At 37.2% G+C, this 13,354-nt stretch overlaps 1 protein-coding gene across 3 annotated transcripts in view; it reads right to left on the minus strand.

The window, feature by feature from the left end:
- Positions 1–13,354, minus strand: part of ADAMTS6 (ADAM metallopeptidase with thrombospondin type 1 motif 6) — a 151,987-nt gene that overhangs the window by 95,916 nt on the left and 42,717 nt on the right. The gene's annotated exons all lie outside the window — the stretch shown is intronic.

The following is a 13,354-nucleotide window of genomic DNA, read 5'->3' on the forward strand; positions in this document are numbered from 1 at the left end:
ATTAACATGCAAGTATCTGGAGCTGAAAATGGAATTAACACGTTTTCTGCGGCATAGCTTAATAACAGCAGCAGTGGTCATCCAGTAGTCAATTCATTAATCACACCTTCATATTTTGAATATGTAATAGTATTATGTGGCTAGTGATATGTGAACATTCTGACGTTGTCTTTGATTTTCAAGGATTTATACTGATTTCCTTGCAGTATGTTCCAGAATAGTTTCTATTCTTTCGAATGGTAAGTGAAAACAAAGATTAAAAGATAACATCTTTATGCTTCAATTTTTAACCCAAATAGTTACTAATTTCAGGCCACCAGACATTTCTGTTAAAAATAACCTAAGGACTGCTATCACGTAGGAGTCTGAAAATGAGATATACACCTTTCATTGCTAAAAAAGTTAAGGTCTGTCTGTAAGCCAAATCCATGAACAAAACAACAAAGCTTAAAATTTGGACAAATCCAGTAAACTCTCTATATATGTAAACCACTGTGACCACATGGAATTCCTGTGATTTTTAAAGGTACTGAGTGTGGAGCGGTTTGTGGGATTAAGCTCTAATTTTGAGCTCACACGTTCATATACACTGACACTATCAAGCTGGTTCAACCTCTGCTACCCTATATGCACATAAAGCTCTCGTTGGTTTCCTGTTTACTGTTTGGAGAGGGGAAGGTACCCATATCAGGATTCTTATGTAAAACGTGTTGGAATATAATCAGGTTTTGTATGTCACAAACCTTTAAGATGACACAGATATAGAGAAAGATTTTTACTGACTACTTCCTGCCTTTTATTTATTTAAGGAAGCAAACTTCTTATTTCTGTATTTAGGACAGAGCCTGAACCTAATACTGCTGAAGTTCACGCAAAATTATTCCTCAAAGAAAGCAGAGAGGGCTTAGGCTTATTTAGCAAGAAAACCTGAAGTTGCTGAAATTCTTTAAAATCCATTTTAGAACTGAATACAATGAAGCCCGTGCAATAGAAAGGAAGTACCTGTCTCCTAATCTTTTTTAATATCCAATGCTAACTGGAAAAAAAAAACAATTAAAGATTAAATAAATAAATAAATAAATAAATAATAAATAAATAAATAATGAAGTGGAAGTTTAAGAAGAAAGTCAGTTCCACTAAACTGGAGTAAAATGTTGTCACTGATTTCAGCAGAGTTGAACATTTGCCCTTACGGCCTGAATCTTCTCACTCTCATACAGGTATGAATCTGAAGTTACTCCCCACCTTTAGTTCAATTTCACAAGGAACTGTGATAAGAGAGAATGACATTAATTAAATTCTTTGTTGGAGCACCTCTCCTGTGAGGACAGGCTGAGAGCGTTGGGTCTGTTTAGCCTGGAGAAGAGAAGGCTATGTGGAGACCTTACAGTGGCCTTCCAGTACCTAAAGGGGGCCTAGAGGAAAGATGGGGAGAAACTTTTTAGCAGGGCCTGTTGTGACAGGACAAGGGGTAATGGTTTCAAAATAGAGGGAGATTTAGAGTGGATATAAGGAAGACATTTTTTAGATTGAGGGTGGTGAAACACTGGCACAGGTTGTCCAGAGCGGTGGTGGATGCCCCACCCCTGGAAACATTCAAGGCCAGGTTGGACGGGGCTCTAAGCAACCTGATCTGGTTGGAGATGTCCCTGCTCCTTGTGAGAGGGTTGAACTAGATGACCTTTAAAGGTCCCTTCCAACTCTAACCATTCTATGATTCTATTATATTTTTGAAAAATAAAGACCACGGTATCCTTCTATTTATCCTGGGTAGTGAGTATTCTTCATTATGTATAGTTTACCATTTGTGAGGAAATACGATGATAGTGAAACTTAAATTAGATAATAAAACTAAGGAAAATATTGTTTTATTTTCCAATACACTAATTATTTTTGCAATAACGTACCCAGGTACTAATGTATCCTAATTATGGCTTCATTAAATATTCATATCTAAGAGGCAATAATTATTTTCCAGTAAGGAGCATTCATACACTCTCTTATGCCTTAGTATAACATAAAAAAAACTCTACGTTTTCCATGTCCAATGACTCGACTTCACCTGCATATTTTTTTTTACCTCAAGCTCCATTTTCTTCCTTTCATAGGGATAGTTTCTGTACCTGATTTGTTTGAAAGCTCTTATAATTTTTATGTACCAAACTGCTCAATTCCATCATTTGCTTCTCTATACAATTTAACTAAATCGGTCTAACTTGTCTTTTCTAGTTTTGACATTACTTCCTCTAACATTGTTTTTGAATTTCCAAGAAATCTATTTAAACCACAGATACGGGGTTTCAAAATGCAGAAAACTACACAGTCAATACTTGCCCAATAGTAGCTTCAAGCCAAGAAACCCCTGCAATGACAAATGATCCAGATTACCCGTGAGATTAGACAGTGCTAATTCTTAGTTTAAAAACCCAAACAAATGAAAAAAAAAGAAAAAAAAAAAGAACAAACACCACTACAAAGGTGAGGACGGGTCATAGTTGTCACCAGGACCTTAGGAACTACTTTAGGAGTCAAAGACAACCAAAAAGTAAATTCTCAAGCCAACAATCATCGCAATCAACCATTAAGAATGATAACAACAGTCACAGGAGTTATGCAAAAACGTAGTTTACCAGATATGAATAAATTTTCTTTTTGATTCACTGACAGAATATGTAAGAGTGCCACTACACAAAATTTGAATGTAAGAATACAGATATGCAGGTTGCAAAAAACCTCAGAATGAGATGGCAGCCAAGGAAATTTTGAGACAGTCAAGGAAATCCTTTGTTCAAGCTGGGAGAGAAGAGCGTATACCTCCTAATAAAGTGAGTGCATATATCCCTGAAATATGACCAGGCTGGGGAAGTGGAATGTGGAAAGAGGTATAAGGTAAGATTGTTTATTATGTGTCCAGTCCCACTCAGAACGGATCAGAAGTCATTCAGTGAGGCAGACAGGGAAGAGGTCTGGGACTTCTGGACACATCTCCAGGGCTGCTGAAGAGCTGCATCAGACAGATGGGAAATGCAAGATGGATGTACAGCTGTCACTGACAATGCTGACTGACATACTAGCCAGAACAAAACTGCAGAGATAGACTATTATCACCTGAACAAGATGGTCAAGAATTGTAGAGAATTGGACTAGCAACAGCCTCCTGTCATGCCACGATTTGAGCAGGAAGTGTTAGTGTCCCATGCTAAAATATGTATCTATACTACTGAACTTAAAAGTGAATGGGATCACAATCCTAGACAACTCTATTATCTGTATTATCAAACAGTTTTAAAAGTCCATCAAATTGTTAACAAAAGTTCCTTGCACAGATTTGGCCCACGACAACAACTAATCTCCAAGAATAGCCACAAAAAGTTCAGAAGGTGGCCACACACAATTATGAATAGGTAAAACATATTAAGTTACTCTGTTCTGGAGAAGACAGTTATTAGTGTGGACACAAGAAGTCCTGTGCTACTGGTCCTGAGTGCAAGAAAAAAGTCAGTAACACATTTTTCTAATTTATTAGTGTAGATATAAGCTACAGACTACCTCTTGATGAAGCCTCAGTTATCTGCAACTCTGATTTGCATAAAAAAAACCCTTTCCTTTGCAAATCTAATGAATGGTATAACCCTGATCATTTGAGTAGGACACTTAAGTCAAATATATAAGAAAGATGAGTTCTCCGTAAATACTGTAAGCACTGCTCAATCTTGTCAGATAAGTTATTTGCAGCTACAGTCAATACCAGACACCTCAGGGAACGACAGACATTTCTATCCCATCTAGCTGTACACCACAGGGAAAGGAGACAGGGTTCTTTATGATCCCTGCAACCTGTCAGCTTGCAAGCCTAATGCATGTAATTGTGCAGCTATGAAGTTCACAGAGTTTTATTTATGTAAGCAAGCACATTCCCTTAAAAAAAAAAAAAAAACAAAACCGAACAAACAAAAAACCACCAAACAACAACAACAACAAAAAAAACCAAAGACACACAAATTCACATGTTTGAAGGCTGGAAAGCACCACGATGATTCAATTGTACTTTCATCCACCTCTAGCATAAACAAGTACATCATCTATTCCAGAAGCTACATAGGATAAAAAGCTGTTCCTTAAAAGCTGTTCTATCTCACATTTGAGAGCATCTGTACCAGGTTATCCAGTTCATCTGCCTTTCCTTCCACAGCAGTCATTTGTGCTTGCAGGGATAATAGGACAGCACAGACTGATACCTTCCCTGATAGAAGCCCTCAGCTCTGTGGCTTATGGAACTTCAAAGGCAAAGTTTGCATCTTAGTATTTAATTGATTTTCCTTCTAATGTCTTTAGCCCTTACTTAATTCCTCTTCAATCTTAAAAAAACCAACCTTTATTTCAATGTCCATCCAGGGGATGCTGTTATGCTTTTATCAGCAAAGTTGACTCCTCTGTCTCAGTAGAGATCTCTTTCATACTGAAATGTCTTCTAAAATTTTCTTCTAAATGAGATAAAGGGAATTCCATCAGCACCACACTACTACACTGTGGCCTTTCTGCCACCTTCTTTTGAGTTCTAGGGCTTTTCAACTTTCTCAAGCCTGTGTATTGCAATTCATATAGTGACATTAAGAGCAGTAGATAAAAAGGCAAAAATAATTACTACTTCTTAAATGTTAATGTGTATTTATACATTCAAGGATAACATTGTCCTTTTCACCAGTCTGATTATGGGAAATGGCCCACTAAAGAAGAGTCTCTATAAAGCACTGTTATTATTAGCTGTATATTATTGACAATGTCCGGTGTGACAGAAAGATAAGACTATCTGCATCAAATTGACACTGAGATAGAAATATGGCTGTAACAGGATTGGAAATACAGAGGAGTACTAGCATTGGAAACACTTTAAAGGATTTAACTAAGCATCATAGTTTAGGCCCCACTTGGGACCAGACTACACAGTTTACCACTCACTCCTTCTACCTTCTGAGGGAATAGGGAGAGAGAACATAATAAAAGTCTTGAGGTTTCAAATAAGAACAGGGAGAGATTATTCAAGATACAATTACGGGCAAAAGAGACTAGACTTGGGGAAAACTATTTCTAATTTATTATTAATAAAACCAAAGCAGCATAATGAGAAAGAGAACAAGATAACTTCCCCCCACCCCTCCCTCTTCCCAGGCTTAACATCATCTCTACCTCCTTCCTCCTCCAAGCAGCACAGGGGGAAGAGGGAATGGGGGTTACAGTCAGTTAATTGCGTGTCACTTCACGCTATTCCTTCCTCCTTGGGGGAAGAACTCCTCACATTCCTCCCCTGCTCCAGTGTGGGGTCCCTCCCACAGGCCACAGTCCTTCGTGAAACTGCTCCAGAGCGGGTCACTTTTCCATGGGGTGCAGTCTTTCCGGAATGATTGCCCAAGGAGGCCCTCCACAGGCCTCAGCCTCCTTTGGGCATCCACCTGCCCCAGCGTGGGGTCCTCCCCGGGCTGCAGGTGGATCTCTGCTCCTCCGTGGGCCTCCATGGGCTGCAGGGGCACAGCCGGCCTCACCATGGGCTGCACCACGGGCTGCAGGGGAATCTCTGCTGGGAGCAGCATTACTCCTCCCCCTCCTTCACTGACCTTGGCGTCTGCAGCCATTCCTCTCACCAGAAATTCTTCACAATCAGCTCAGGCAGACGCCTCTCAGGTTCTCTTCACATCTCATCTCCTCTCCACTTCTTGTGGCCGGGCCGAGTCGGGCCCAGTCGGCCACCCAGCGGGAGGCCAGAGGGTGAGGCCTGCTAGGCCCACAAGGCTCGTGCCTCCCCTTCTCTGACACTGCTTCAGCTTCTTCACATCTTCTATTCTTTTTTTTTTTTTCCTCCTGTTTTTCCCTTCTTATCACAGAGGCGTTATCAGGGAACATTCTGCTGCCAATTGGCTCAGCTCTGGCCAGCAGTGGGTCCTCCCTAGGCCTGGCCAAGTCCACTGAACAAAGGGGAAACTTATAGCAGCTTCTTTCAGAAGCTGCCACTGTAGCCTCCCCTCACTAAACAAAACCAGAAGACCAATCAATAAGAGTAACCCACAGCACATATTTTCTTTAAGTATGATAAACGAATAAAGCATTATAACTCTTATGGAAATGCAAACTGTTCAAAACCACTATGACTTACAAGCACATAAACCTACTGTAAAATTACCTGAAAGCTACCAATATGCCCGAGTAATATATGAGACAAATGTTGTCAGAAATAACTGAGCTCAAGGAATATTTCTTACTGAAAATGAGTTTAGTAAACAAAAACTATAACTACAGTAACTTGCTGAGTAAAAACCTACCAAGATGGCTGGAACACAAATGTAAAAAGCACATGAGTGTAAGAAAATTCAGGCTAGACAAAACCAACAAATAGGCATGACTGGACATAAAGGTCTTCATAACTTTGAGACAGCTGACTGTATGCTTCATATACATAATACTACAGTATTTGCCAATTAACCTGCTTGAAAAGGTTACGCCTAAGAACGGCTTCTGAGGAAACAGAGCTATCTACTACAAAATACTAAGAGTTCACTTTAAGGGAACATTTTCAAATACGTTATCTCTGAAAGGAAGGTTTTATTTTTCACTTGTTTTAAACCAAATTATACTTTCTGACACTTGCTTTTTATTATTGTAAGTTCTGACAATAAGCTATTCAAATAAGGACTGTCCTTTTCATATATCCTTGCTCAAATGTTAAATTTAACTGGTTCATTAGAATTTGATCTTTTTTACTACTTATTCTTCATGCTATGCAAAATGATTTATCTATGCACCCAGTCATATATGTCTCATATTTGAGTAAGTGTTAAAAGGCCAGACAAAAACACAACCATTTTTCAAAAATTAATTTAACCTAGTTCCAACCCCTAAAACTATAAACTGAACTACTGCTGACTAACACTGAAATCTTAGACTTCCCTTTAAGGGAACAAAAACTTGAAGTTATCTGACAATTCCAACTCCTATTTCTAAATTATGGAAAATAAAAATGAAAGAAAACAGCAAGTAGCTTGTAGTTTCACCACATTCTTTTGCATACATATACTTAACTATTATTAAAAAGCGGTTATTTTGCAAGTGTAGACAACGTCACTAATGCTAGAGAACTGTGTGGAAAAATACTTATAAAACAAATACTTTTGGTCATTTTTTATAGAAAGCTTTCTGTCATAGTTCTTCAACAGTTCATCACTCAAGATAATTTGGTCATTCATTAGATTTGCATAGGTTACAAACAGCAATAGTCTTTATAACACAATATTTTTTGACATCTTTCTAAAAGCTTTAATACAGCATATCCTTAGCCTTACAGAAAGTGGTACACCGCAACAGCATTTTGCCTTAAAATAAAGTACACGTCTTATTTGGTTTCTTCCTCAAAAACCTCAAACCAAAAAGAGCTATTTAAACCAAGGAAGGAAAAGCATAATATATATGTTACACATCACTCAACAGAAATAGCTTTTTCTATTATTAGTTTTCCGTGTCTTTAAAACTGCCATAGACAACCAAAGTCTGGCTGTATTGGACTTTCTTCCAACACTTAGCTGGGGTGGATAAATGAAATTCTGAGTTACAGCTAGAAAAACTATTACTCCTGTAAGTTCTAATTCTCCTGATTTATATGAAAATAAATACTTTAAATAATTGCACTGTAGATGAAACAGTTTCATACTACTTTTTCCTAAACTGCAAACGCAGTCAGAACAGTAAAATAAACTCCATTCTGAAACAATTTTTTTAATGCTGCCATTTATCTTCATCAATTTTGGCAATGTAACATTAGAATAGTAGTATCAGCATACTTACGACAGATGTACAAAGTTGATCTTGAGATTATGATTTAACAAAAGATTCTCTCAATGCAAATTCCACCCCTAGAGTGTGTAAAAAAACCTTTCAGCTAAGTTCATGAAAAACACATCAGGGAGGTTTTTCTTCAACACTATGTTGATATGTCACACAAGCCTATAGCAGAGCTATTGCAAAAGATACAAATTACCTAAAAATAGAGGACTATATAGGTTAGTTTGTAAACAGAAATAGTTCTAAAGATAAAATGAAGACCCAGAGATGGTTCTCAGCTTGGGACGTAGCCTAGGTCATGATACACCATTTAAAATCACTCATAAAAAGTTATCATATGAAAAAATCAGAGGACTAGCTTTAAAATCATCTTATTTTGAGGAAATAATACATTCAGGCTTTTTAGTCATCGTCTGCATTCTAAGACTACCTGTATTTATGTATATTTTTGGCACTTTTCAGGCTTTATTTTATAGTAATTTAGAATAAAATCTTCCTTTTCCAATGTAAGCCATGATCCTCATAGAAACACGTCCTTACCAGCTACAGCAATGAGAAGCTAATAAAATAATGGAAAGTACAGAATAGCAAGTGCTACAAACTGTTAGATCATGATCTAGTTAAGTATCCAAGACAGACACCTACAGAAACTTAAAAAACAATGTCAGTATTCTGCTAGCATAAAAAAAACACGACTCAAATAGCACAAATACTGCTGACTGGCTCAGATATGACACTTATCACAGAGGAATCTTTGCTTCTACAGAAGTACTATTAAATGGATTAAAATTAGGTAGCATAAAAATACAGGTAATTTCCTTGCTGCCTGCTGACGTATTGTTAACATCATTTGAAACTCTGGAAAAGACAGAATACTTCCCTTTCTTGCATTCTCCTTCTAAGCAGAACCTTTCTGTAGACCATACATGACTACAGAATAAGAAAGTATCAGTTCAACAACAATATCACGAAGGCAAATGAACACGCTACATTACATTACATTATATACATATTATATACATTATATTTTAGCTGACAATGTAGACTCTAGAATTGCTCTACAGACAGCTTTATAAGCAAACTCTGGCACTGAAGAAACAGTAAGGCACTTGTGTTTCCAAAGCCTGTCCCTTGCAGGCGTTGGACCAGCAATGTCACTTCACCTTCTGCTCTGCCTTGATTTCTCCAGCATTAGAAGTTACCTCTTCCTTTTTTCTATTATATATCCAACATGCAGGGGCTTGCTGGTCTAACTCATTCCTCCCTCCTCCATGTATTTTCTTTCGTGACCTTCCCAAGTTCCAGCAGAGTTCTCTCTCCACAGCCTTCAGCTTAAAAGAAACAGATTTATGGGCCAAGCTATCGTCAACTAGCTTACAGAAATATGCCTATCCTACTATAAACATAATTTTGAGGAATATCCACACAGAAGCCATAGTAGCAGCAACAGGCTCTAGCCTAGAGCAGCTACCCAAAGATACATCTTGCTTCTTTCCATTTTTACACCCTATACAAAGTTCCATGCTTCTGCATTTAACATCAGCACCCAAGCTAACTAAAGCGGTTTGACTAAATATTCAGTATATTGGAATCCCTTTACTGATAGCAGTATGGACATTCATCATACAGAAGCAGCTCCAGGTCTTCTAACACTTGTAGCCCAATCTTAGATGAATCTGTCCTTCTTCTTCAGAACATGTTAAATCTATGTCAAGCTAGGCTTCAGGTCCCCTTCAACACTGAGACTTCTCAAACAGGCATTTTCCAACAGAATCAAAGACTCCTTTATCTGGATAAACGATATGCAGATTTCAAAATCGCAGAAATCTGAAAATGAATTATGAGACTAAGGCAGAAAGCTTGCAAGCTCAAGACTGTGAACTCAAAAATAATCAGAGAGTTTAAATCTAGCTGAACTAGTGTTTAAAAACTTTTCTGTGGCATATCTTTCTTTCTTTCTTTCCATGGGATAGCTCCTGATCCACAGTAAAGATTTTTGTGCTAGTGCATGAGAAATGTGCAGCTACCTACCTGAGTGACAATCATGACTTCATGACTGCTCAGAGATAATTGAGAGATTCAGCATTTGCACTGTCATCAGGACACGGATAATACTTAATTTGCTGCACTGTGTTCCTCAAAAGTGATTCCATAGTTTCATTGCAGTCTCAGTACTGAGCCAAAACTTAGGTGGAGTTACATGGATGTGATTAGCTAAATCTGGCCTAGACAACAGAACAGAAATTTCTGCATATCTACTCCAAGTATACTGCTAATAATTTTTCTATCAGTGCATTTGGAAAAAGCTTGGCAACTAACACATAAGGCCTTCGTTCAAAGGACATTCTCTCAGAGCAGCTCAAGCAGCTTGTAGGACAACACTTTTTAGAGTGTGCTAATGCAACGAAGTCTGCGAAAAAGGAAGACTAGCAAAACTAATTACACAGGCATGGTTGGGAGCATCCTGCCACACAGCAGAAAATATTATCCTAAACCATATAGGAAGCCACTAGTCTAGACCTTTGGCAGGAGGGAAACACAGCTAGCAGCTATGATTACTAACCAAGTTTTAGTTCTGTTGCACAGAAATAAATGAGATAAATTAAAGAAATAACATATTTCAAACATATTTTTAAGTTTTTGCTTTGATATGGCCTTTCTTTCTTTTCTAACTTTTCAGATATTGTAAGGATTAGTTAAGAAGTCTTTAAGATGAACTCACACATCTTTATACACAAAAAGTCCACTTTATTTGCCCTTAGTCACACTGTATATGGGATAAAAGGCTGGAATTTGAGGTAGGTTGCAAAGAGTAGCAGCTTATTTGGATGACAGACCACACCTAGTAAAAAAATAAGAACATAAGAATTGCAGCAACAGCCAGATCAAAGATTTCACTATCCCAGTACTCCGCCTTCAAAATTATCTAAGACAATGCTCAAGAAAGAATATCACCAGTGCAAGCACCAAATGGCAAATTATCTCAATACTCTCCCAACTTCAACTATTTTCAGCTCAGATTTTTTGAAACAGATGTGCTTCTAAGTATTTAGTAACTCTCAATGGATTTTTCTTCTGTGAACTTAACCTAGCCAACCTTTCAAGCTGTGCATGCGTCCAGCTTCTATAAAGTGACTTGCCAAGGAGTTTCAACATCACCTAACTCCTGCATACAGGGCTGCCTCTCTTCTCCTTGTTCTGAGTATTTCTTCCAGCATGTTTACTGTGCAACCTCTAGTTCTTGTACTGAAAGATGCAATGAATGATTGTTCCTCATTTATGCCCTCCATACAATCTGTAACTTTGTAGATCACTGTAATATTCTCCCAAATTTGACTTTTCCAAAATCAGGCTTCTCCAAGTAAGAAAGCCCTCAACATGGTCCCACCTTGTAAAGCAAGTCTTGTATTTTTTTGATCATCCTTGCTTCTCTTTTCCAATTCTCCTAAAACATTTTGAGATAAGAAAGCCAGAATGACACAAACTATTCAAGATGTAGGCATATCACGCCCAGTTTACTCAATGGCTTATTAAGGTTCTTTATTCTTGTCCCAATAATTGTTAATACTTAATCTGCTGAATTAATAACATATATTTTGCACATAGCTCAAATCTTTTCAGTAAAATCATATTATCAAATAATAGAATCAAAAGAGGAAAGAGTAGTAGTGATTTTTTTCTGTTACTTCTGGTTGATAATTTTTACAGAATTTCTGAGAGAAAGATTGAAACCCTTAAGCATGTATTGTTACAACTTATTTTTCCTGAACATCATGAGAATAATATGCCCTGTGCTTGGGATCAATTAAACAATCACAAAGTATTTGGGTAATCACAGAGTTGTACTTACAAACAGCACTAAATTTCAGTAGCTTTATCCGGTAATTAGAAGCTTCTTCGGTCAATGGAATAAAATTTATTTGCTGACTTCTTTTAAGGTCAAAAAGACAATCACTCCATTCAAATAATTTTTAATCTTGTCTTGTATCACAAGGAATTTCTGTTTTAACAGCAAACTCAAAACAATCTATTTTACAAGTTCAGTATTTATTTCTATAAGCATGTGTTACAATAAATTACAATAAAGGATCTCTCCTCTTCAAGAAATGACAGCAACCAACTTGATTGTTAGTGCTTCATGAACAATACAAAGCAAATCAAGTGCTGGACATCCTTATGTATGTATGCCAGATGGCATACATAAATTCCATCAAACAGGCTGCTGCTGTGTTCTACCGCTAAGAAATTTTGAAGCTAATGAATTTTGTAGACCGCCTGTGAACTCAGAGGAAGAGAAATGCACAGAGTAACAGCATGAAATGGCAGGAGAAGCAATGACTTGTTGTAACAAACATAAGTTTAAAAGAAGTGAACAGAGATTAAGTCTACAAGAAGAATAATATGACTGAGATCTTGTCTAAGTTTGTGAGAGCGCATCTACTCAAAGGTCTTGTAACGTTAAGACCAAAAGGAACTTAATTTGGTTTTGTTTTGTTTTTTTTTAAATGTGCTGCAAACGGAATTCCTGCACCTCAGGTTGATCTCTGAAGTCTGGCTGTATCAAAAAGTGGAACCCATGCATCCAATCCAGAATTGCACATAAATCTTAGTTTCACCTTCTTCTCCACACAATACATCGCAGGAAAAAAATAGTCCTCTATTCAAGACAAAAAAAAAAGTCTGTGTGGCATACATTATCATTTTCTGTCTAGCTTATTTTTTACAAACCATTTTAATGACAAGAACAACTAACTATTGTGAATAAATGGCTGAATACCACAAGAACAGTAACTTACTCTACAATAGTGACTCTTCAAAGACCAAATTACTCTTATTGTATACAAACTGATATTAGTCAACAGTGTCTATCCAGACCATCTGCATGCATATATACTTACATTCTTTAAGGTATGGGCAAGTAAGAGTGGAGTGAGAGCAATTTATTTTAGTACTTCTGCCAATAAAGAATCAGAAGACTCAGTACTAGCTGGGAAAGAAAGTGGACTGCAGTAACAGCCATCCATCTTGCAAAGGGATGCACCTGGCAGATTCCTTTTCCTGTGCAGGAGTTCCTCAAACTAAGCTATTAATTCCATATTAAAACTACCTGTTTGTCAAAAGGAATTCCTCACTAAGTCCTTAGTTTTAACCTTCCACACAGTATTCAAGTCTTAGTTTTGTAAACTAGTCTTTCAAAGCTAACCTGTCGTCAAGCGGAAAAATAAATTCCTCTGCAGTACTTTTATTAAGCATTTACCCCCTTTCTTAAAAAACAAAACCAAACAAAAACACACTTGCAGTTGTATTTCCGAAACTAGTTTGGCTTCCTCTAAAAATGTTATGAAAGAATAATTCTATTATTTTCTGAATCAGACTACTCCTTTGTGTTACAAGTGACTCAAACTTACGGTTTTTATTTTTACTATATACTGAATATTAGCATGAGACTATTAAAATAATTATTCCCCTAAGTCTTATAAAATTTTAAATGTGGAGCAGAAATTCTGACTGGCTATAAGGAGAACCT

Source organism: Chlamydotis macqueenii, chromosome Z (genome assembly GCF_036417535.1).
Source record: "Chlamydotis macqueenii isolate bChlMac1 chromosome Z, bChlMac1.mat, whole genome shotgun sequence".
NCBI lineage: Eukaryota > Metazoa > Chordata > Aves > Otidiformes > Otididae > Chlamydotis > Chlamydotis macqueenii.